At 32.6% G+C, this 26,498-nt stretch overlaps 1 long non-coding RNA gene across 1 annotated transcript in view; it reads left to right on the forward strand.

Annotated features, from left to right (window-relative positions):
* The first annotated feature begins 7,298 nt into the window (after positions 1 to 7,298).
* Positions 7,299 to 26,498, forward strand: part of LOC137223402 (uncharacterized) — a 57,902-nt gene continuing 38,702 nt past the window's right edge. The window contains exon 1 of the long non-coding RNA XR_010942851.1: positions 7,299 to 8,482. This is a non-coding gene — a long non-coding RNA (uncharacterized lncRNA). The remainder of the gene's footprint in view (positions 8,483 to 26,498) is intronic.

Here is a 26,498-nt window from a genome sequence, read left to right on the forward strand (position 1 = left end):
TCCTTCCCACAGGCTGCAGGACTGTAGTTCCTCTTGCTTCTTGTGTCTGTCCCTTGGTGGGTGAGGTTTGTCCAGAAGCTTTTGCTGTTATCCCTTTGATAGGGGGTTTGATTGGCATTGTGGTGACCAGAGCCTACCCTTGATATTGAGCGGAGCCTCCCCTTTGCTTTGTAGTTGTCACTGCCCTGTCAGGGGCTGGGTCTGCTCCCTAGTTGTTGGAGCAGAAGCCCCCAGATCAGGCTGCTCAGCCTGAGAACTTAATGGAGAAAAGAAGAACTTTATTAGTCTGATTAGCTGCAGACTAATCATTCAAAGGAGATATAGAGTTACCAGATAAAAGGACACAGTTAAATTTGAATATCAGATTAAAATGAATAAATGTTTAATATGTCTCTTTGTGCAGACAAAATCTCTATGTCCTTCTCTCAAGTTTGATCCAGAAGTAAGTACAGAAAAAAATCAAGAACTTTTTTTTTACAATAAAGAGAATTTTTATTGTTTACTATTACTTTCCACATCAGTACTTTTATACATATATGATCTTACAAGAGAAATCAAGAAACCAAAATATATGATCATAATTTCATACATACTTAATTTTTCTTAACCTGATTATATATTCAGCAACAAGATTCAAAATTTCATATAAAACTGTGTCTTAGGCTAGATTTTCATTCATACTACTTTAACTTATGGTTTTAGTAGCTTTACTATTCAACACTGTCAGCAGATTTTCATGTTGCAAATAGCATGAATTAAAAGCAATTTACAGCTTTAAATTAAATCTCTAGAACAAATCTTTATGTAAATAAAATCTTATTCGATCTTAGGCCAGTTAAATAAGATGGAATTATTATATTTGTCTTATAATTTGTTAGCATTTATATAAAAAAAGAAATTTTAAAATTCTAAGAAGTGTAAGGAAACTTAAGTACCTTTTTTATAAAGGAAAGTTGATGAAAAATTATTTTCAGTTTTAAATTTTTAAAAAATCCACTTGCTCTTATATCATATACGATATGTTGTATGTCATTCGTATTTGCATAATAGGAATTTGTGGCAAGACTTTTCAGCTTACTAAAAAAAAAAAAGGAAAACCATGAAGTTTTCTCTTTGTACACTACTGATTTGCATTAGAGTTGATAGCTTTTCTGTAGAAAAGAAGAATCATAGAAAAATGTCTAATATGTTGGCCAAATGAAAATATAATTTTGTACTAAAAATTGTTTACAATTATCATTATAGTATTATATTTACAACTTTCTGATCATGCTGATATACCATGAATTGTAGATATAAAAATTTTTATTCAGGGGATTTTTGAGATCTGAAAATGATTTATAGGATCAATACAGGAAAACAGAGCTCTTTGTCAATTATACTACTAAGTTCACGGCATGAGATCACTATTGTTCGAAATCCATTTTTGAAATAATTTACATGTCTCTTCCTCAGTCTCCAATAGAATTCCTCCTCTCACCAAAGAAAACTAGCATATTCTGGAAGATGATATTCACCAGACCTACTCTAAAAAAGCTTATAGTCTAATAAAGAAGAAAACTATTAAATAATAACCTCACAAATATATGATTATACCTTGTGGTAGCAACTATAGGGAAAGGAATCTTCCTTTGAGAATAGATTACAGAAGTTCTGTTTGACATGCAAGTGTCAGAGAAGGTTCAGGGAAGTCCAAAAAGTGGCTTTTCAGTAAAGATCTGCAGAATGAATAGGAGTGCGTGGGGAAATTTTGGATGGAAGGGTTTTTAGTGTACAAAATGCCCGGTGGAATAAAAACACTTTATGCATTAGAGAAATCTGAGAGAAGAGTGGCATTCCCAGAGAATATTTGTCCTATATACAAATATTTGTTGAGACCTTGTCATTTTTGTTGTTTGGGAAAGAAATCTTTCTCATCATAATGAAGCTTATGATGAAGGTGGACTAGAAGATTAGAGATGGCAACAGAGGAAATATAAAGTGGAAAAGGAAATATGAAGTGGTTATAGCAATTGTCTTGATAAAAGACAATCTTGAATTATGAGTGTATACGCAGTAGAAAAGGAGAGGAATGGATGAATTTGAGATATATTTTATAAACTCAGTTTGATATTTTTTATATTTAAGATAAAAGAAGTGAAAATGTAACAGAGAAGAAAAATGTTATGGGTGAAATACAGGCCACAGGCTTAAATAACTTAAGCAATGCATATGCCAAGCTGGTTACCAGAGAAGGATGTTCAGTTTGGAGTTTTTTAAGGTTGATATAGCTAAAGGTAGTCAAGAGTGAACCTTAAGCAAGTATTAGGTTATAAATCCTTGATCGCTGAAGAAAGATTTAGATCATATTTTTAAATTTAGAATTGCTGAAATAGGGAAATTAGTTAAAGCCATTTGAATGAGTGAGTTTTGCAAATGAAAAGTGTATAAAGAGTGAGAAAAGAAGAAAGTCCAAGACACAACTTTGAAGAACAGATGTAACGGTTTGATTAGAGAAGTAAATTGATAAAACTCAAGTAGCCAGAGAGTAAGAAGAAGCCAGAACTGTGTGTTGTCATTAAATAAGGAGAAGAAAGAGAGCATGTGTTGTTCAGAATGTTGTTGAAAGACTTAAAGCAGAACTAAAATTAAACATTGTAAAGATCAGTGTGAAGATCGCGTTGGCAGTGTAAAGACAATGGTAAACTTAGCAAGAAAAATGTTGAAATACTCAAGTACAGAAGCCCAACATAAGTGAATGGAATAAAGTAGCAGATATGAACATTTTCTTTCTCAGTTCCTCCATAACCACCTTATTTTGTGTTAAGTGGCTATTTCCTAGGGTATCTTTTCTATTCTCTTGCCATTTTTTTTGTACTACATATTTTGAATTTGTTTCTTCATGGTTTCCCTGGGGATTATTACAGTAAACTATTTGGTACATAATAATATAGTTTATATTAGTAACAACTTAATTACAAAAACATAAAAATATTTGTTTCTACATAATTCCACTCCTCTTTATGCTGTTATATTCACAAATTACATCTTTATACATTGTGTGCCCATTAACATATATTCACAAGCATTTCTTTATGCAGTTTTCTTTTAAATAAGATAGAAAAAAAACAAAAAAGTACAGTCATACTATCTTTGTTTTTACACATGTAGTTACCTATACTACAATTCCTTATTTTTTTCTTAGTTTCAAGTTACTGCCTAATTTCTCAGCATTTTTTGTAGAGTAGGTAAGCTGGCAATAAAAGTATCCCTTTTTTTTTAAAAATCTCAGAATGTCTTAATTCCTCCCTCATTTTGAAAGATATTTTTTACAAATATAGAATTTAGGTTTTGCAGTTTTTTACTTTTCTTTAAGCAGTTTGAATATGTCTTCTCTTTGACATCTGGCCTTCATGATTTCTCATGAGAAATCAGGTGTAATTTGATAAAATCAAATCTTACTATGGATCCCCTAGCATGTGAGGAGTCACTTCTTCCTTGCTGCTTTCAAGATTCCCTCATTGTTTTGGCTTTCATCAGTTGATTTTTTTTTTCATCAGTTGATTTTGATGTGTTTAAGCATAGCTTCTTTTTAGTTTATTCCACTTGAAGTTTGTTGAGCATCTAGGATGTATTGGTTAATGAATCTCTTTCATCAAATTTGGAAAGTTTTCTGCCATTATTTCTTCAAATACTCTTCTGCTCCTTTCTCTCTCTGAACTCCTTCAGGACTTCCATTATGCATATGTTAGTATGCTTTAAGTTGTGACACAGGTCTTTGAGGTTATTTTAATTTTCTTCAGATGAAAATCTCAGCTGACTCATCTCCAAGTACAATAATTCTTTCTTCTGCATGCTTACAAAATATTAGTCCCTCTAGTGGATTTTTCATTTTAGTTGTATTTTTCAACTCCACTATTTGTGTTCAATTTCTCTTTAAACTTTATATCTCTTTATTAATATTCTTTATTTAATGAGGCAACATTTTAATGCATTCTATTAGTACTTTTAACAAGGTTTCTTTTAGCTCTTTGCACATACTAGAAATAACTGAGTTTGTCTACTAAATATAATGTCTGTGGTTCCTCAGATTGTTTTGATCACTGCTATTTTTGTGTATGTGCCACAACACTGGTTTCTTTGTGTGCCTCATAATTTTTGGTTAAATTTTAGACATTTTGAATATTATAATGTGGCAACTCTGGAAATCAGAGTTTCCTTCCTCTGCATAGTTTGTTGTTGCTGCTTGTTGTACTTACTGGTTGTTTGTTTGTTTAATGAATTCTCTGCATTAATTTTATAAAGTGTATATTCTTTCTCATATACAGCCACTGAAGTCTCTCCTCTGTTAGCTTATTGTCTAATGATTGAACAGAGTACTCCTCAAATGCTTTAAACCAAAAGTTCTCCCAGTTCTGTGTGTGGGTTTGCAGAGGGGTTCTGTGTTTGTTAGGGAACACCTTTAAGACTCGGCCAAGAAGTTTATAACTTTACCTTAGCCTTCAAATTCTGCACATGCAGAGTCTCAAGGCCAACCAGATATGAGAGGTCAGGGGGTTTTTAGGTCTTTCCCAAGCATGTGCACAGCCCTGGGCATGTGTATGTCCTTCTAGTTGCCCAAAAATATGTCAAGCCTTTTCAGAGGCCTTATTCCCCAAGGAATCTCACTCTCCAGCCTTTCCTTCCAAGCTTTTTGGCTGGTTAAGTATCTGCCTCTACTACTAACCATTGACTCAGCAGCAGTGACTAAAACATTTTTCTCTGAGCATTTTGAACAAATGTCCCTGGGCAGCAGCTTTAAAAAAGGCAAGTTCTGGTTTGGTGAAATAAAGACAAGCCTTTTGAGTGGGTTTTCCAAGAAATCACCAGACATATCAAATAAGGACAATTTGTGAATGAGTTTCATTCTTCTCTTACATGTCCCAGTTCTGGGAATATGGCCTGTTATTTTCAAGGTTACCACTGAACTGAGGAGCAAAACGGGAATCTAGGGTTAGTTAAAACACCACAAAGCTCACTGTTCTTAAAAATATTCAATGTTTTGTTTTGTTCCAAAGGAAGTGCTCCCCACAAGCTTTTGATTAGTTTCCAAGGCTCTGATCATGTTGATTCTGACAGTTTTGCCAGGTTTTTAAAATTACTTTTGTATATGAGCTGGCTTTTGGATTTCTTACTCAGAAATAAGGATATCAACAAAAACCACATGATCATATCAATAGATGCAAAAAATGCATTTGATAAAATTCAATGTCCATTCATGATAAAAACTCTTACCAAAGTGATATAGAGGGAACATATCTCAACAATAAAAGTTATTTATGACAAGCCGATTGCCAACATAATACTCCATGGTAAAAAACTGAAAGCCTTCCCACTAAGATCTGGAACAAGACAAGGATGCCTACTGTCACCACTTCTATTCAACGTAGTATTGAAAGCCCTAGCCACAGCAATCACACAAGAAAAAGCAATAAAATATATCCAAATTGGATGAGAAGAGGGAAAGTTGTCATTAAATGCTGATGACATGACAATATATATGTAGAAAACCCTAAAGCATTCACACAAAAACTACTAGAACTGATAAATGAATTTAGCAAGGTAACAGGATACACGATTAACATACAGAAATCTGTTGCATATCTTTACACTAACAATGAAATATCAGAAAGGGAAAGTGAAAAAACAACCCTTTTACAATCACATCCAAAAAAAACCCAAATTACTTAAGAATAAATCTGACCAAGCAGGTTTATAAAACATTGATCAAGGAAACTGAAGATAATTCAAAGAAATGGAAAGATATCCCATGCTCTTGATTTGGAAGAATTAATATTGTTAAAATGGTCATACTATCCAAAGCAATCTACAGATTTAATGTGATCCCTATCAAATTACCTATGACATTTTTCACAGAGCTAGAACAAATACTGCTAAAATTTATATGGAACCATAAAAGACCCAGGATCACCAAAGCACTCCTGAGGAAAAAGAACAAATCTAGAGGCATAACCCTCTCCCACTTCAGACAATACTACAAGGCTACAGGAATCAAAACTTCATGGTATTGGCACAAAAACAGACATATGGTTCAATGGAACAGAATAGAGAGCCGAGAAATAAACCCACACATCTACGGTCTATTAATCATTGACAAAGAAGGCAAGAATATACAATGGAGAAAAGACAGTCTCTTCAGCAAGTGGTGTTGGAGAATTTGAACAGCTGCATGTAAATCAACAAAGTTAGAACACACCCTCTCACAATACACAAAAATAAACTCAAAATGGCTTAAAGACTTAAATATAGGACATGACCCCATGAAACTCCTAGAAAAGAACATAGGCAAAACATTTTCTGACATAAATCATACCAATGTTTTCTTAGGCCAGTCTCCCAAGGCAATAGAAATAAAAGCAACAATAAACAAATGAGACCTTATCAAACTAATAAACTTTTGCACAACAAAGGAAACAAAACAAAAAGACAATCTATGGACTGGGAGAAAATATCTGCAAACAATGTGACTGACAAGGGCTTAATTTCCAAATTATACAAACAGCTCATACAATTCAATAACAAAAAAAGCAACCTAATCAAACAATGGGTAGAAGACCTAAATAGACATTTCTCCAAAGAAGACATACAGATGGCCAACAGGCACATGAAAAAATGCTCAACAGCACTAATTATTAGAGAAATATAAATCAAAACTACAATGAGGTATCACCTCACACCAGTCAAAATAGTCATCATTGAAAGGTCTACAAACAACAAATGCTGGAGAGGGTGTAGAGAAATGGAACCCTCCTACACTGTTGGTGAGAATGTAAATTGGTACAGCCACTATGGAAAACGGTATGGAGGTTCCTTAAAAACCCAAAAATAGAGCTACCATATGATCCAGCAATCCCACTCCTGGGCATATATCTGGAGAAAACTTTAATTCGAAAATATACATGCAACCCAATGTTCATAGCAGCACTATTCACAGTAGCCAAGACATGGAAGCAACCTAAAAGTCCATCAACAGATGAATGGATAAAGAAGATGTGGTATGTTTATGCAATGGAATATTACTCAGCCATAAAAAAATGAAATAATGCCATTTGCAGCAACATGAATGAACCTGGAGATTATCATACTAAGTGAAGTAAGTCAGAAAGAGAAAGATACCATATGATATCACTTATATGTGGACTCTAAAATATGACACAAATGAACTTATTTATGAGCAGAAATGGACCCACAGACATAGGAAACAAACTTATGGTTACCAAAGGGGAAAGGGGTGAGGGAGGGATAAATTAGGAGTTTGGGATTAGCAGATACAAACTACTCTATATAAAATAGACAAATGATATGGTCCTAAAATTTTTTTTTAAATAGGGACATCACTGACATCACTCTATTAATACATTTGTGTTAAAGAAATGTTAAAGATGAGTAATATAGAGGATTATTATTATTATTATGTCTACTAATCTTTTATTTTTTTCCACACAGAAACAATCTTACTGAAATAAATTACACAGAGCATCTTAACTATACTTATTTTTTTTGGCCATACCACACGACCTGTGGGATCTTAGTTCCTCTATCAGGGACTGAACCTAGGCCATGGCAGTGAAAGTGCCAAATCCTAACCACTGGACCACCAGGGAATTCCCTTAACTATACTTGAAATATGTGTTATTATTATTATTTATGACTGAGCATTTAAATGGCTAGCTACTATCATAGTTTATGAGCTAAACTGACCTTTCTTCTTTTCTTTTCTTTTAACTTGCACAACTTATTTTCAAACTGGTTTGGGGACAGAGACAGGTTTACCATAGTTAGGCTGTGAAAATTGTACTCGTGATAACTGTACTGAGATCTTAAAAGCCATACTGGTGTTATTGGCAGCCATGTACTCCATTTATATGGATGGTTCCACTCCAAATAACTCTGAGCCCAATTTGGGGAAATTATGTAAAATTGATGATAAAATTATGAGAAGTTATGTGTATAGACATAACACATTATTATATTTTCATCAAGAAATCATTCTTACAAGTATTAGGTGTGTGAGAGAATTCAATAAATGCTACAATATTTTTATTTTATGTTTGGAAAATAATTAGATTCCATGTTTTTACCAAAGTTGTGAAGAGTTTCAGGAAGAACGAATCATCACATATTTAACAGAAGACAAAATACAATGATTCTTTTAAACTTTTAATACAATAGCCACAAGTTATAAGAAACATTTTAATGGTTCTTTCTTTTTTTCTTTTTTTTTTTTTTTGTGGTACACGGGCCTCTCTCTGTTGTGGCCTCTCCCGTTGCGGAGCACAGGCTGCGGACGCGCAGGCTCAGAGGCCATGGCTCACGGGCCCAGCGGCTCCGCGGCGTGTGGGATCCTCCCAGACTGGGGCGCGAACCCGTGTCCCCTTCATCGGCAGGTGGACTCTCAACCACTGCACCACCAGGGAAGCCCCCTAATGGTTATTTCTTGAAGGTAATTTATCAGTTATTATAAAATATATTGCTTCCTTTATCATCATCGTTATATTAATCATATTCGTCTTCATCGTTACATTACTAAAAATTTTAAAGACAACACTAGAAATTTGTTTCCTCAAACCTTTGTCCAAGATTCACTTTAATGCTCTACACGGCACTGATATTCCTAAATTTTGTATTGCACTGCAAAACGGTGCATATGAACATCAATTCATGGATTGAATTATACAGAAAAGGAGAATGAATTATTTAGTGATTAGAACACGAATAGGTCTACAAAATGCTGGACTATCCTCAGTAAAACGTGAACTTTTACTTATCTAATCTCATTCTCTTGCCAATATTTCCAGCTGTGAAATGGATGTACCTGTTTCTGACTATGAAAATATTTTCCCTGAGAACAGTATTTTCCCATTTATTTTTAATTGCCTTGAGAGACTCTGATGAGATGCAGTATAGAAAGAGCTATACTGTCGTTTCAGGAGATGTTATCACACTTTCTTAACACTGAAACTTCACAGCTTACTACTAGGTAGAAATGGGGATTTATCTTTGGTGATGATGAAAGGCATCATATTCAATAGAAATAGACAGCGATGTTAAAAAGATTCTCAAGAATACTACAAGGAGGAAAACTATTATAATATAATAACTTAAAATAAAAATACATTCTTGTTCTTTATGTACATTTTCTACTAAAATATTATTTAACATAAACTTGAGACTGTTGAGAGCATTAAAGGGAAAAATATGTATAATGAAAACATTAGTTATCTTTTTCCTTTATATTTTTTAATGGTAATAAATATTTCCTGACTCAGTTCAGAAAATTTGATTAACTCAAAAATCAAAATGCTTGGAGAATAAAAATGTCCAGAAGTAGTTTAAACAGGGAGCTTCATGTGGAAAGAGATGGTCTATTGACAGTTTTTTAGGTTGACACACTGCCATTCACACACCTTTCAGTGGAAAAACAGCTGCCACGTTTTAACTTATTCTATTAAAAAAAAAAATAAGGAAAGTCAAAAATAAGCAAGCTGCCCTACTGAAAAGAAATGTTATCACATTTATTGCTTTAAAATGACAGATAAGAGTAAAGGTCTATTTTCTCTGTTCACAGATAAGTGAACTTCTGATGATTCAAGGGTGAAAACTCTAAAGTTTGATAAGAAATGGTTTGATAAGAAATGGCACTTGTGTTGCTAATATAAAAAGATGCTGGGATATCAGAGAAGTTTCTGATTCATCACAAAACAATATCTATGTTTGCTGACTTATCAGAAAGCAGCATTGCATAGTGCTTACCAATGCAGGGTGCCTAGGCTGGGAATTCAGCTCTGCCACCCACTGATTGTATACAACTTGAGAGCAGTTTTAATAACATCTGTGTCTCAGTTTCTTCACTTGTATAATGAAAAAATAACCTATTTCATAATATTGTGATACAAATTAAATTAGTTAGTACATGTTAATTGTTTAGAACAATGCCTATAAGTCAGGATAGTTATTTGAAACCCTATAGACTATAGTAGCTTGAAATTGTATTTTACTTCTTTTATGTATGTAATTCTATTTCACCAACTCCTAAGTGTTGACGTATGGCTGTTAGTCAGAATCACATTTTTGTTGTTGTTGTTTAACTTTTATTTTATTTATTTTTGTACAGCGGGTTCTTACTAGTTATCTATTTTACACATATTAGTGTATACATGTCAATCCCCATCTCCCAATTCATCCCACCACCACCCCACTGCTTTCCCCCCTTGGTGTCCATACATTTGTTCTCTACATTTGCATCTCTATTTCTGCCTTGCAAACCGGTTCATCTCTACCATTTTTTCTAGACAGAATCACATTTTATGTAAGAAAAATAAATGGCTGCCTTAAGGATTTAATGTCCAGGAAACCTGAAGGTCTCAAATACCCAATATTTAACAACTCTCCCTTCAATGGAAATATATTAGTTGGAGTAAAAGTACTGTCGATTTTTTTTTTAATTTTTGAATTTTATTTTCTTTATTTTTTTATACAGCAGGTTCTTATTAGTTATCCATTTTATGCATATTAGTGTATATCAATTTCTAATTCATAGAATTCAGTATTAAATATTCATTTTTTTAAGATAAGTTTTTCTTCTCTGATAAAATGCAAATATTTCAGGAAGCTATTGAGTCAAGCATGCCTTAATGTAAATAAACATATCACCTCCTGTTTATATACCAGAATTTATGTATTTATTATTTATTCAATTGTATTTAGAGAGAGATTCTCTTTTTTCTTCTTTTCTTTTCCATTTTCTTTGTGGACATTAAAGTCCTAAGATCACTAGATTTGGGACAACACAAGGTTGGCTCATTTCTGGTAGTGGATAGGGAAGATGGTGTTGCCCAGAGTAGAGTATGAGAGCCCCAGCAGGATAAGGAAGGCATCCAGTTAATTTTTCAAGGAGATGAGGCAACATGTTGGCAGTTTACTACTGCCAACAGTAGTAATGATTTTACTTAGTTATTCATGGGAGTTTATGGAATAAGAGTGAAGAAATATGAAAAGTGAAGATATGAGTGAGAAAACAAATTTTAAGATTTTATTAATTCATATACTGTTGCCCATCTTTCTATTTCTTTATTCCACATAACTTGGACTTCTATGTCTTATAGATTGACTACTCAATGTTAATAATCAATATGTACATACAGTGCATAGATTACATTGTCTAATGTCATCCTCTCCAATAATTGAAAGATCAATATTATTTTCCAAAAGTTAAAAAAAAAATTCAAGCTTAGAAAGATGGGGGAATGCCAGAAAATCCTGATTTCTGACCTGAACACTTTCTGTCACACCGTTTGGCCTTATGTCACTATTTAAATCACTGTTATATAGTACAATAAATAGGCACAAGGAGTTAAATAATACCTCATGATATGATAAAGGCATTATTTAAGAAATCACTTCAGTATGTCACATTATTGACCCATTTAAGATGAAAGGGTAATATTTATAAATTTGTGATCTGAAGTAAAACTACCTGAATTTACATTTCAATTCTAATGTTTTCTCATTGTACAATTTGGGATGATCAATTTAAACTTTCTAAGACTCAGTCATTACATCTGTAAAAGGAAAATAATAGTAGTATTCCATTCATAGGATTGTGGTAAGGATCAAATGAGTTAATACAGTTAATAAATTTAGCTCAAAATCCAGCAAATGATATATGCCAAAAAATATAGAAATTAGTATCATTATTAATGTTATAATTAAGATAGACATTTATGTAATAATAACTGTTGGTGTATTTCTTGTAAAGTGAGTTATTCCAAAGGAGAAACACTATGAGGCAATTAATAAGTGGACTGATATAGAGGGGAAATTTGCGAAAGTAATTACATGCTCGCCTCTGCATAAATGAGAACAGAATGAATAACATAACCAAATTTTAAGATTAATTTGTAATTTAGACTGTCTAGATTTCAATTACTTAAACTTTTATTATATTTCAGGAGCAGAAATGAATTTGAATGTAGTACATTCATAAATTTTCCATAAAATTCTATAGGTGCAGCTTCTAATCATTCTTGAGAATTCTTTCATAGTAAGACTTTATAAAATTATTATTGTATCAGTAATTTTTCATACCTTTAAAGCTTCTTTAATGTTTTGACTGTAGAGTTATTGACATGGTGACTTAAGAAACAGTAAAAGCACAAAAAAGGATTCTTCTCACCAAGAAGCTACATTATGTTATGAGAGCCACATTCAAATGTGATGAGAGTTTGAGATATATCTCATAGAGAAATGGCCATTGAAAGAGAAATTAATCCAAATTTGTACAAAGATGCTAATAATGGGGTGAAGAATCAAGATATACTTTTCTATGGTGGTATCATGGCTACTAGAGACCAGATCAAAACGTAGAGAAAACTGAGATGAGTGTTTTTGTTAGTTCTGTAAACATCTTTGATGACATACTATAGGAAGCATTGTTACTGTATGGGAGCTGAATTAAGCTCTTCCATGAATCTGTGCCACTCTATGGACCTTAATTTTCTCTGCTTATGTGCTAACGAGAACTCTAGCACTATCTAGTTAGTAAAAGAATAGTTCACTTTCTTTCCGGCTCAGGGAATTTATGTGTTTTATCTTTCCTAAATTTATCTTTACTGGGTCTTTTACTCTAATTGTGTAAAGGCGTATTTTGTAACCTGATAAAGAATTATCAGGCATCTTTGAACAGAGTGGAGTGGATATTTCCTGGTCAGAAGCCAAAGATCAAACAGTTATTTTAGGAATAAAAAGAAAAAGAGAACCTAGGAAATTTGAATTTTACTTCTGTTTCTTGCATTACATCACCTTGCTAGACTCTAGTGATTCATTCTATAGTATGTAATTCTAATACTCAAAACAAACTCAATATACAAAACACATTGGTAATATAAAGTATTTCATAATTATTCTATAGAAAGACCGAGGTATGGTATATTTATATGATGTGTAGATAGATTTAAGGGATACTAATTTAGAAACAGATAAATACCAAGAAAGTTGTTGAAAATTAATTAATTTAACATTGCTGTAAAAAACTAAATAGTCATTTTAAAGAAAAGAATTAAAATCACACATTTTGAAGTTACCTACTAAACATAGTTACCATTTATTTATAAAAAAAAATATCAGCCATACTCAAAATTTGCTACAAATAAGATCACTTTATTTTGATTTTTTAAGAAGATTGGAGCATAATAGCAAAAGGATTTCAGTAGTTCACGAAAAATTCTCTTCTGGAAAACAATAAACACAGAATATTAAAAAATACATTAAACGTAGCATGAATATTTATTTCAATCTGGAGAACTTTAATGCTATTTTTCTATATTAATAATATACATTGTATATTTTTATACTTAAATTTTAAACCACTTTATACTTTGCAGTATTTTAAACACCAAAATATGGGAGGAGGTGTATTTTGTGACCATCATGATAGACAACATTGATTTTTCAAATAAAATTATCTATGGACCAACAAATGCTTTGGGGGTTGAAAAATTTAAAAAAGAACTTGTGTATTTACTCATCATCTTCCCCCAAAGTTTTCCTTTAATACATTCCCTTTAAAATAAATGGACAAGGTAGAAATTGTTCATGCTTTTAAGTTTGGTGCTTGGTGCTTTTTGCATGTAGATTATCCTTAATTTTTGTGAGTTTAAATCCATTTTACTAGACATAGGTAGAAACTGACACCAAGTAAATGAGGCTTTATCCCCACCCAACACTTTGGAAACAATGTAAATTTTTCAGCGTCCAAAACTCTTCAATAAGATTCTTTATGTAGTTTTGAAAATACCTCACCAAATCAGCAAGGCTGAGGACAGAGCAAAATGCCAGCCCCTGTCAGGCCTGACTGGCTGGGCAGCCACTTAGAATCACTCTTCACAGCCTGCTGGTTTCCATCCCTGAAGATCAAAGGAAAATGAGATTCTAGCCACAGCTGAATTCAGAGTAACCTGTTTATACCATCTAAAGATCACTGAAATGTGTTAGCCTGACAAATAGCTAAGTACGTCAAGACTGTCTTGCTCATTTCCTTAGTCTCAACACAAATTTCAAGCCCTCACTCTCCACTCTGATCATCTTATCCTGTCTCTGGTCATCACCAATTATTTTACTCTTCCATTTTCTTTGACCAAAATCCTTAGTCTCTCTCTCTCTCCAACATGCCCTCTTAAGCTTCTTATTAATGAAACATAAACTCACTTCTCTAAACTTTCGCTGCTCAAAATGAAATCTAGTTTTCACTAAGGACTTTGTTTCCCTAAGAGCTTCCACAAAAGGAGGCTGCCCTTTGACCACACAAAAAATAGCTCAAGTTTACCACACAAATGTATCTCAGGTTCTGGTGATGAATTCTGTGTCATTCAGTCACCCTTCCCCTTGCTCCAAGACCCCAGGCTGACAATTTGATAACTATTTTCTTTAAAAACAAAATAAAATAATAATCAAGAAAAATTATGATGTTGGGCTTGTTTCATTTAGTTTACTATTCTCTACTTTTAAAACTTATTTTGTTATCTACCGATAATCTCTTCAAATCTACCAATAAGATTAATTAAAGATCTTGAAATCTGAATCACAGTATCTCTTTCTCCACCCCCAAACTATAGAACTGATTTGTATAAATGACCAATCCCTTAACAGCGATGATCATTTCCTAGATCTGCTTATTTCTTCTATTCTACATCTACCTGCTATGCCCAGTCATCACTCCAAACTTCTAAACTTCTAAAAGTTTCAATAAGTTCTGGACCAGCAGTCTTTTAATGCTATTACATTTTTTTTTCCCATCTGTCAACCTCCTTTTGGCTTGATGTTCCACTCTCTACAGTTTGAAGTCCCTGGTCAATCTACTAACTCTCATTTGACTAAGACACCTGTCATTTCACTGGGATTCTCATAGTATTCTTATATTTCAAACAAAATCCTTCTATAAATAAACTAGGATTCCAGACTACTTGACACTTCTGCAGAGGATCAATGAAAGTAGTAGACTGATTTCATTATAATGCATACCAATCTACCATATATAATGTACATCACTGTATACTTTTCAATAAGTCTACTTTTGCCTATTCAGCTCTTTTAATTTTCTACAACTGTTTCAATTATCTTACACTTTACTTAAAAGTTTGATTTTCCAACTCCCAGCTAATTCTAAGGCTATGATTACATTGTCAAAGTAAACAGAGAACAAAAGAAACTTTCAAATGATAAATTTCTCAACATCTAGCCACTAAATCTATAAACTACATATATCCATAAACATCCTTTTTTTCCATCCTCTTATTAAAATGGGAGTATGGTCCTTCCTTCTGATGTCCTCTCTCTACCAATGCTCTGCAAGTAACAATTTTCATATTCCCAGATATCTTAACATATCCTCCCTTTCTTTTCATCCTTTTCCAGTCTACTGGTACCATTTCAGTAACATTTTGTTTATTATCTTAAACACATAATCATTAATATCAACAAAAACCTTGGCCACATATTCATTTACTCAAAAAAAACTCATTTGGTAGTTATTATTTGTCAAAGAATAATCTACATCATGGAGATACAGCAGTAGACACAGTAAATAACAATCTCTGCCTTCTTTGAAAAAGAAGCAAAATAAAAAATTAATTCTGTAGCAATTTAGAAGGTGATGAATTAGGTTTTATTTAAGGAACCTCCATACTGTTCTCCATAATGGCTGTACCGATTAATTGTACCAGTACATTCCCACCAATAGTGTAGGAGGATTCCCTTTTCTCCACACCCTCTCCAGCATTTGTTGTTTGTAGATTTTTTGATGATGGCCATTTTGGCCAGTGTGAGGTGATACCTCATTGCACTTTTGATTTTCATTTCACTAATAATTAGTCATGTTGAGCATCTTTTCATGTGCCTATTGGCCATTTGTATGTCTTCTTTGGAGAAATGTCTATTTGGTCTTCTGCCCATTTTTTGATTGGGTTGTTTGTTTTTTTGATATAGAGCTGCATGAGCTGTTTGTATATTTTGGAGATTAATCCTTTGTCAGTTGTTTCATTTGCAAATATTTTCTCCCATTCTGTGGATTGTCTTTTCATTTTGTTTATGGTTTCCTTTGCTGTGCAAAAGCTTTGAAGTTTCATTAGGTCCCATTTGTTTATTTTTGTTTTTACTTTCATTACTCTAGATGGTGGATCGTAAAAGATCTTGCTGTGATTATGTCAAAGAGTGTTCTGCCTATGTTTTTCTCTAAGAGTTTTATAGTATCCAGCCTTACATTTAGGTAAAAATAGAGCTGCCATATGACCCAGGAATCCCACTCCTGGACATATATCTGGAGAACACCATAATTCTAAAGGATGCATGCACGCCGGTGTTCATTGCAACACTATTTACAATAGCCAGGACATAGAAGCAACCTAAATGTCCATCAACAGAGGAATGGATAAAGAAGATGTGGTACATATATACTATGGAATATTACTGAGCCATAAAAAGGAACAAAATAATGTCATTTGCAGCAACTTGGGTGGACCTAGAGATTGTCCTACAGAGTTAAGTAAGTCTGAAAGAGAAAGACAAAATCATATAATATTGCTTATCTGTGGAATCTAGAAAAATGGTACAGATGAACTTATTTGCAAAGGAGAAATAGAGTCACAGATGTAGAAAACAAACTTATGGTTACCAAGGGGGGAAGTGGGGGATGGGATGGATTGGAAGATTGAGATTGACATATATACACTAATATGTGTAAAATAGATAACTAATAGGAACCTACTGTATAAAAAAATAAAATAAAATTCAAAAAAAATGTTCATAGTCCAAGGAAAAATTTTAAATATATTAAATTTCAATTTACATATTTTTAAATAAAGTGGTGTGATAGAGTGGTCAGAAAATGACAAGAAAAAAATATATATATTATATGAGGATTAAATACTGCAGGTTAGAAGAATATAATTAGGAGTTTATACTGTACATAATATCACCTGGCATTTTTTAGTTAACAGTCACCTTTCTGCATGCCAATACTTTTTCATTTTCCGATACCTAATCCATATTCATATTTCCCCATTGTCTTAAAAATATTCTTAACAGCTATTTTTGTCCCAAACGGGATGCAATTCAATATCATATTTTATATTTTTAGGTTTCTTTAAGTCTCCAGCAAATACACCTCCTCCAATAAGATTGTCAGGTACAATTAGGATGCCTACTTAAATTTTAATTTCCAGTGAACAATGATTATTATTTTGATAGTATAAGTGTGTCCCAAACATAAAAAATGGATTATGAAAGCATTTAGAAGGTTAGGTTTTTGTTTTTGTTTTTGTTATCATTTGTGACTATCATTATTACTACAATTATTTTGCTGCTTAATAAGTACAGAAAGCATGCTTATGTCTGTTTTACATCTCTTAGCTCAAAATTGTGTTATTTATATTGTCAAAACAATTATATCTTATATCCAGGCCCACAATTGTTTTCTCTCTTTAGTACTTGAATGTCTTAAGTGCCAATACTAGTCAATTTAGTAAGGTCCCCCATTTCCATATTTTTTGTTACGATTCCCCTCTTGTTATGTTGGATTTTGTCATTACCATCCTTTTTTTAATTGAAATCAAGATTGACTCAAGGCTGACATATTTCCTAAATTCTTACGTGATTTAAAATTTCCATCAGTTCCTTTTATGACCTTTTATTTGGATGACAATTTGACTGGGAACCAAAGTCATGTGTCATGTTTGTTCTCCCTCAAAATTTTGTAGAATTTGCTCGACAATTTTCTGGACTTGAATGTGCTCTGGGATGTTTTCCCATTTATTTAATAACAAATATCTCCAGGATTCTTCCCTTTACATCAAAATTCAGTAAATACTCTAGGTGTTTCTTTGTTGCTTACAGGTTAAGTCATAAGTATCCATCAAAGAAAGTAATCAATGTGTAGTGGGTGGAGGAGACCAGAGGTAGTCTGAAACTTCACCAGTTTTAATTTTCTGCCCTACCCACTAGGTAACCCATCCATTATATCCTCCATTCCAGATAGACCATCTTCCCTCATTTTCCCCTCTTTCATTAGGTCAATATAGTTCACAGAAAAAAACCTTTGCTCTGAATTCTCAATATTGTGTTGTGATCAATGCTTTCTCCTCCTTTTATACTGCCTTCAGATAAGAGAAGTGTCAATATACTCAGAGTGTTTTCTTCTTAGACAATGAAAGCTAGCTGGTCTTTCAGGTTCCCTCTTGCAATTCAGCCATGGGCTATTTTGCATCTCTATGAGAACAGTCTCTCTTTTTTTTTTCTGTTCCCTAGGTCATTCACCTGAAAATTAAATTTTGAGAAAGTTTGCATCATCTCTCAGTTTTCACCCAAGATTTGGTCCAAACTTTCTAGGTTTCAGAAAAAAATGTTGTTAGTAGGGGTTATTTCACTTTTTGATTGAAGTAAGTATTTCTAGACCTTTAAAAATTTCTTGTAAGAATATTTGCAATGATTTTTAAAGAAATAAAATGGTGTAAAATATCTTCATACCAAATTTTCACTGCAAATTCTTTTTGTATTGTTATTATTGTTGTTCTTCTTCTTCTTAATTATACAAGCAATGCAGGCTAGTTTGACAAGATAAATAAATGTTGTGTAAAAATTAATAATCTTATCTTCAATCCAGTTCTTCTGACCCACCATCACCACTATTTGCTTTTTCATATAAACCAAAATTAAAGTTTGGTTCTTTTCTATACCTATAATTCTTAGTACTCATACACATTCAAAACACATATACATACAAATATTTTTCACATATTTTTAAAAGAAAGGTCAGAATTTAGAGACTACTCTTAAGTTGCCCATTATAATTACACATGCACACATACAAATACATATATTGTCATATCTCTTTGTTACTATATATCATATGTCTACTTATTTCAATAGGTTTAGAATATGTCATTATAGGATTGTTAGCCTTTGGGACAAAAGCAAATAACCACCGAATCTCTGTGTCTTACAGCAACAAAATCTTATCTCTGACTCACTTTATATGAAAGCTACAGTCAACTGAAATTCTGCTCCAGGCTGTAGGTCACTTGGCATTTAGTGTCCATGTGTTCTTATTCTGTGACCTAGGCTGAATGCTGAGTCCCTGCGCTACACTGTCCTCATATATGAGCAAAGGGCATATCGTAAGACACTGAGCCATATCGCAGGTGGTCAAGCCCAACAATGGGGCACATGTGAATACAGCGTAATTACTCTAACCATTTCTCTATTATCATGCATTCAAGTTGCTTCTGAGTTTTGTCCTTTCTCTCTTTCTTTCTCTCTCTCTTCATTTTATTTGTCTATTTTTTTTATCAGTACAGACTGCAGTAAAAATCCTTAAATATATCTCTTATGGAGACATGTTTAATTCCAAATAGATTCTCAAGGGCGTGATTACTTGGTCAAAGTCTTTAGCAAGCATAAAATTGAATAGAAAGTTCCAAATTCCAAAAATGTTGTAGAAATTCCAGTCTTTAATGTTGTCAATCTAATCAAAGAGAATTTTCTCGGTTCTATGTTTCCTTATCTCTTAATTGCATTCTTATATGCCCTTTGCTCACTTTTCCAAGATGTTTTTCTTAATGATTTGTAAGAACTCTAAAAGTTGACACATAAGTAATAAGATTAACAAGTATTAAACATTTACCATCTGCCATGCATAATACTGACATACAATTTCAAACAGAGCTCTAAGTTATATATATATGTGAATTATTATCCTCATTCTCAAATGAGAAACCTGACAGGCTAATTAACTTGTATATATCACAAAACAAATAAATTGAATCATTATATAAACTTATGCAGCCAATCCTAGAGTCTATTCTTTTAAATTCAATGTTATCCTATATGTTAGTATATAACTTTAATGGTAAAGCAATCCAACTTCAGACATACATTTTCTCCCACCTTAGAGGGGATTTTTTGTTTTAACTTATTAAATGTTTACTTTCCAGAAAATATACTATTTTCTTAAAAAGTGTACAACCTACACATCTTGATTTTACACAGTTCTTATATTTATTGAATAGATTGTTAGTTTGTTTACACTAAAATTGTTAACAATTTTCAATTTACTTTAGTACTTTTGTGGTTATGTTCTATGTTTTATTCCAGATATATATGCAATTAGTCTGAGGCATTTTTATATATGATCTCATTTTTCAATTAAATTGAAAGGTAATTTTTGTCATTTGTTATAATTTTTTAATATTTATTGAGTTATTTCATGATATAGTTTAATGAATTAGGTCATGCTTTTCATTTTTCACTCTATTTAAATATTTTTCATAGAAATAAGCATGTTCCTTCATATGAACTATAAACTATTTGGCACTTTTTTGTCATATTTTCTCAAAATTTTGTGCAGACACACTTATGTTAATTTGAGGAAACTAGACATTTTTATGAAATGAAGTAATGTGATTCAAGAACATGATGTATTTCTGAATTTATTCATATCTTGTTATCTGTCTCTCAGTATAATGGTTTAGGGTGATTTTAATTTATTTGTCTATTTTTTTACAAATCATGTCTTGGTATTTTATAATCTGTAGACAAAACTAGGAATTTAACCACCATTAACATACTCTATAGAAATTTCTGCAACAACAAAAAATATGTTTAATTAGTTCAGTTTGCCTTTCTATATTTGGTCAGAAGAATGTAGTTTACTATCTATAAATCCTTCTTTATTCACTACTCATTCTTTTTTTGTTTTAATTGGAGTATAATTGCTTTACAATGTTGTGTTAGTTTCTGCTGTACAATAAAGTGAATCAGCTATATGTATACATATATCCCCTCCCTCTTGGACCTCCCTCTCCCCATGCCACCCATCTAGGTCATCACAGAGCACCAAGCTGAGCTCCCTGTACTATACAGCACGTTCCCACTAGCTATCTATTTTACACATGGTAGTGTATTGTATCACACTTTTCCTCATCCAGTACCACAGCTGCTTAGAGCTTTTTTAATTGTAACTCGAAAAACTGAGTATTTTGGAAATTACTCAAATATTTTGAGAAATACTGTGACTATAATTATTTATTTTATTTTTCTATTTGGTAATTTTTGTTAATTAATACAAATAGATTTGTACATATATGTGATTCATTAGTACTCACATTTTCGTTTTTAATTGATAGTAATTGCAAGCAGTAATGTACTTTCTTTGTAAGTAAAGCATATTCAATTTAAAAATAGAATCAACTTTTGTTCCTAAGTAGTATTTTTCTATGACTGTTGGAATTCTTACAGATTATATTTTTTCTATAGAATGAAGGTAAACTGTGGCTCTGGCCTTCCCAGGCAGTAATGAAGAGACAAGCGAGAAGAGGGATTTAGGAGAGAAGTTTTGGGTAGAGTAGATACAACATTTTTCTTCCTTTTTCTTTTTTCTAATCAATTTTTTTAAAATTACACAGTTTGATTCTTTGCATATCTCAGAGAATGCTGTTGACAACAGTGCTGACCAAACTGCTTCTTCACAAAGGAAAACAAATCATAAAAATGCAGGAATACACTAAGTAGTACAAAATAAGGTGGATCAGCAGTGGGGAAACTGGGAAACAGGCTTGGGCTAAAGTAATTAAATTCACTGGGTATGCATTATTTTTTTTAACCTGAGAGAGAAGGATAATAATTTTGCCAAAGTACTTTTTTATTTTATTTCCTTGAGTAGTTTATGAAATAAAAATACAGGAATAGATTAGACACTCAGAAATCTGATTTTATTTTTAGTTAAATTTTTTCAATTAATCAAAGAAGAAAAAGATTATTTCAATTTTCAGGCACCTTTGTGAATTATTTAATTGTATATTTTATATAGGTACTCCAAAAATATAATATAAAAATATCAAGATAAACAATTTCCTCTACTTTTCCTCAATAAATACTCATATGTCATATCTGTATTCCTGTCATTTGAATTTTAATAAGAAGTGTTATTATAACCTCATTTCTCATTTGAGTTGTGTTTTCTAAGCTACAATGCATATATACAAACACACACGTGCACAAACACATACAGAAATATGGTGCTGTCAAATGTGGATGACCTCCATTAATAAGCCATTAAATTACTTTATCCATACTAAATTAACCAAAAACTACAGACTATTCTGATTATTAGTTTTGATCTAGATTACAATACTACATGTATACTGTTCAAAGTAGTGCAGTTTTGAATGGGAAAACGCATATGATAAAGTTTACTCTAAAGTACATTTATTTTAAATTATCCAGTGACCTAATAGTGAGTTCATGTACTTCAGATGGTTTAGTTTAGCTTTTGCATCATTTACACAATTAAATATGGGTGGCCTTGGATAATATTTGAAGAGAACATATGTTTATATATAACTTTGACATTATTATAAATGAATAAGAAAGTTGCATTATATGCATCTAGCTATTGAATGAAAGACAGGTAGTTGTTACTATAATAATTGATAAAATTTTACTATTTTTGACTCAGTGAGGCCACCAAGAAAAGCGATGATACAAAAGAATGTGAACAGTTTAGTTTTTATATTGATTTTTTCTATTTATGTCTATAGATAGAAATCTATTACTTCCTTCCTATTTAAACAAGGTGATGTGAAAATTAAGTGCCATGATTAATAAGCTCTGATTTTTTTGGCCACAAAAGTAAATGATAGGATGGTATGAAATTCTATTGATGTAGAATTTCTTTTGAAATTTATTTCTGTTGTTAAGTAACTTTCTATAGTAAGTTGCTTTTCTTTAGAAGATAACTCTATAAAAAATTCTCAGTTCTTCACAGTGTTGTAAAATTGTTTCAGTTACTTTTAAACAGCAAGTGATACCTTTTCTGTTTGAGTCATTAAAATACTTCTCTGAATTCCCTAACATAACTCTGAGTTATCTTGGAAATAGTTAAAATTGCTTTTAACACTTTTAAATTGTTTGATTGATATTTCAAAAATGTGTTCCAATACTCTGTAGTTGTATTGTTTTTAATTAGTGCAAGTTTTTCCACGATTTCTGGTCTGGATATTTTCATGGTTGTGCTGCTGGATATACATCCTTTAATTAATGCAGCCTGTGTTCCGCATTTCAAAATGTTTGACGTTAGTAATCTGCTTTAATGTGAATTATCTGTATTGCACCTCAAATTTTAACCCTACGGACAATTTTAGAACAGATATAATTTGAATTTAATAATTTTAAATGATTGATTATTCTGACCTTTGAAAATTGACCGTACCAAAATTTATTCATAAGCATTTATTTTCATTATATCAAGACGGCACCAGTTACTAGTGATTTTATGTACTTGTAAACTCCAAGGATGGACATTGATCAATGATGAATTTCTTTTATGTTGTTTTTTACAGCAAGTATTAAATTCCAAAACTATCAGTAAGTCTTCAGTTTGTTGTACAGCTTAAAAGCATAGTACTATCTATAAATGATGATTTGTTTTTGTTGTTTCACATTCCGTTTATTACATTTCTAAAGCTTCCTCTAAAATAACACGGTAAAAATCCTATGATAATGTTTTAAATGATTTTTAGATGTTTAATAAGCAGTGATTTTTTTTTTCAGACAGTGATTGCTTTTGAAAAACATCCTGAATATGTTTTTATTTTAAAGCCATTTTTAAGAATGCTTTTGTTTGGCAAAAAATAGAGCTTTCAAGATGATTTTGTGGGCTTCCCTGGTGGCGCAGTGGTTGAGGGTCCACCTGCCGGTGCAGGGGACACGGGTTCGTGCCCCGGTCCAGGAAGATCCTACATGCCGCGGAGTGGCTGGGCCCATGAGTCATGGCTACTGAGCCTGCGCGTCCGAAGCCTGTCCTCCGCAACGGCAGAGGCCAAAACAGTGAGAGGCCCGCGTACCGCAAAAAAAAAAAAAAAAAAAAAAGATGGTTTTCTGCTTACAAAATTAAAACATATGCATGCCCGTATTGTTTTTGTGGCATGAGCTTTGTCCACCTGGTCACCACAGCTGACTCTGCCAAGGACTCTATTTTCACTAAATAGACTCTTTGTGAAACTGACGGCACTCGTGTATGCTTCCTATCTGGGTCTGAGCCTCTGTCCATATCCAAAATGCATTTAAGTTTGTTTCCGTCTACATCCTTATTTTTTCTTATCCTGAAAGTTGTATTATTTCAACATATCAAGATTAAATATGGAAGGCACTTAACTAAGATGCCGGAAATGAATGGCTTTAAAATGGAATCCCACCTTACTATCATTGGCAAAAAATTGCCCATTCGGTAAAATGAATCTAGATTTTTAAAGATTTCTGTCAAGATTAAGATGTAGAAAAATATACAAGGTAATTAATAAATTGATCCTTTAGAAATTGAATAAGGTGGGACTTCCCTGGTGGTCCAGTGGTTAAGACAACGTGCTCCCAATGTAGGAGGGCACGGGTTTGACCCCTGGTCAGGGAGGTTCCCCGACCTCATGCCATGGAGCATGGCCAAAGGAAAAAAAAAAAAAAATTGAACAAGGCAAGGAAACAAATTCTCCCCTAGAACCTCTAGAAGGAACAAATCTGGATTAGTAAGTTCAGGATGCCATAACAAACCATAGACTGAGTGGCTTAAACAACAGAATTTCTTCTCTCACAATCTGGAGACTGGGAAGTCCCAGATCAAGAGTTATCTTAGCCCAATGAGACCTATTTTAGATTTGTGACCTTCAGAATTATAAAATAATAAATTTGTGTTATTGTTACCCACTATAAATAAATAAAATAAATTGATAAATGTTCTAAGATAAGAGAAATCTAGTAGTGCACAATCTTTACTAGACTCGACTGAAATTATTCATTCATATTTAATAACATAATATTAAATAAGAGATACTATTGTTTATTAAGTTATCTTGAAGAAAATGTGGAACATGTATTTTAAATTATAACATGAATGTAATTTGTAATATAATAGGTGAGGAGCACAAAATCATGAGAGCATAATCTTTTGCATAATTGTTCAATATATAATAAAAATAAAATATCATAATTTTACACTAAAATCACAATAAGAGCTAACATCTCAAGGCTCACTGTGTTCTCTTCAGTTTGTAAAGATTAACTATTTTATTCTGAAATAACGTTATGAGATAGATATTAATGTCATTCTCTTACAAATGAAGAAATAGAGACACAACAAATGCTAAGTAACTTGCTGGAGCCAACCTATTAAATATTGGAAGTAGGAGCTGAAATGAGGCAGTTTTTCTCCAGTACAGAACCTCTTAACCATGTGACGATGGGTGCTGAATATTAAAAATGACGATGACACTGAAAAATATACATAAACTAATTTCAAATTAAATAAAATTTAAATTAATTGATTAAAGTGAGCAGTCTGGATGACATGGAAAATTTAAAAATACTTGTTGACATTTTATGACTAGACTGGTCAATCAGATATGTCCTTGGGTCCAGAAAGGGTCAATTCAGCCTGTTTGTAAAGTTAACACAAAGTAGGAAATATGAGGGCTGACATCTGGGTTGCAGCAGGAATACTCAACAATCTGTAAATTTAGAGAGACAGAATACAATTAAATTTCAAATCCATGATCAAGATTTAGATCTCAATTCCATACTCTGAAAAAGCTGAGATGAAAAGGTAAATCATATTACAGAGCATTGCCAGGTTTCCAGTACTTATTTTTATTTTTAACAAATAAGGTCTTAATTTTCCTTACTGACTGTTTCACCCAGCAGAAAGGAGAAATAATTGTGGGGTTCACTATGTTCGTAAACAAAGAGAATTGTTGACCAAGAAGAGCTGTTGGGGACTAGACAAAAACCATCTGTCATTTTAGAATTTCTAATGGCCAGAGAGAGATCTGGGCAGACCAGATACAATCCTCCCTCAATATCCTCAGAAGATTGGTTCCAGGATTCACCACCTCCACACACACCTGGTGCAGATACCAAAATCCACAGATGCTCAAGTCCCTTATGTAAAGTGGCATAGTACTCGCATAGAACCTAAGCACATCCTCCAATATACTTTAAGTCATCTCTAGATTACTTTTAATACCTAATACAGTGTAAATGCTATGTAAGTAGTTGGTGGTGCACAGCAAATTCAAGTTTGACTTTTGGAACTTTCTAGAATTTTTTTTTTCCTAGTATTTTCAATCCTTAGTTGGTTGAATTTGAGGATGCAGAACCCGCAGAAGTGAAACCTGTGGCTGTGGAGGGCCCACTGTATGTAGACTTTTATAAGGCTTGGTGCGATAAAGTTTATCCTAATGAGAGAGGTGTCATTCCATGGCTGATGGAGTGCTCTGACTAAAGTGGTGAGAGACTGTCATCAAAGGCATAAAGGGATTTTCTGAAAATTTAAATATATGTCTTAGGTAAATGAAATAGTCAAATTTCAACCTATTCTGTTTCCCAGTAATAGCAGTTGCAGGTTGAACTGGTTCAACTTTCCT

The sequence above is a fragment of the Pseudorca crassidens genome, chromosome 4 (genome assembly GCF_039906515.1).
Source record: "Pseudorca crassidens isolate mPseCra1 chromosome 4, mPseCra1.hap1, whole genome shotgun sequence".
Lineage (NCBI taxonomy): Eukaryota > Metazoa > Chordata > Mammalia > Artiodactyla > Delphinidae > Pseudorca > Pseudorca crassidens.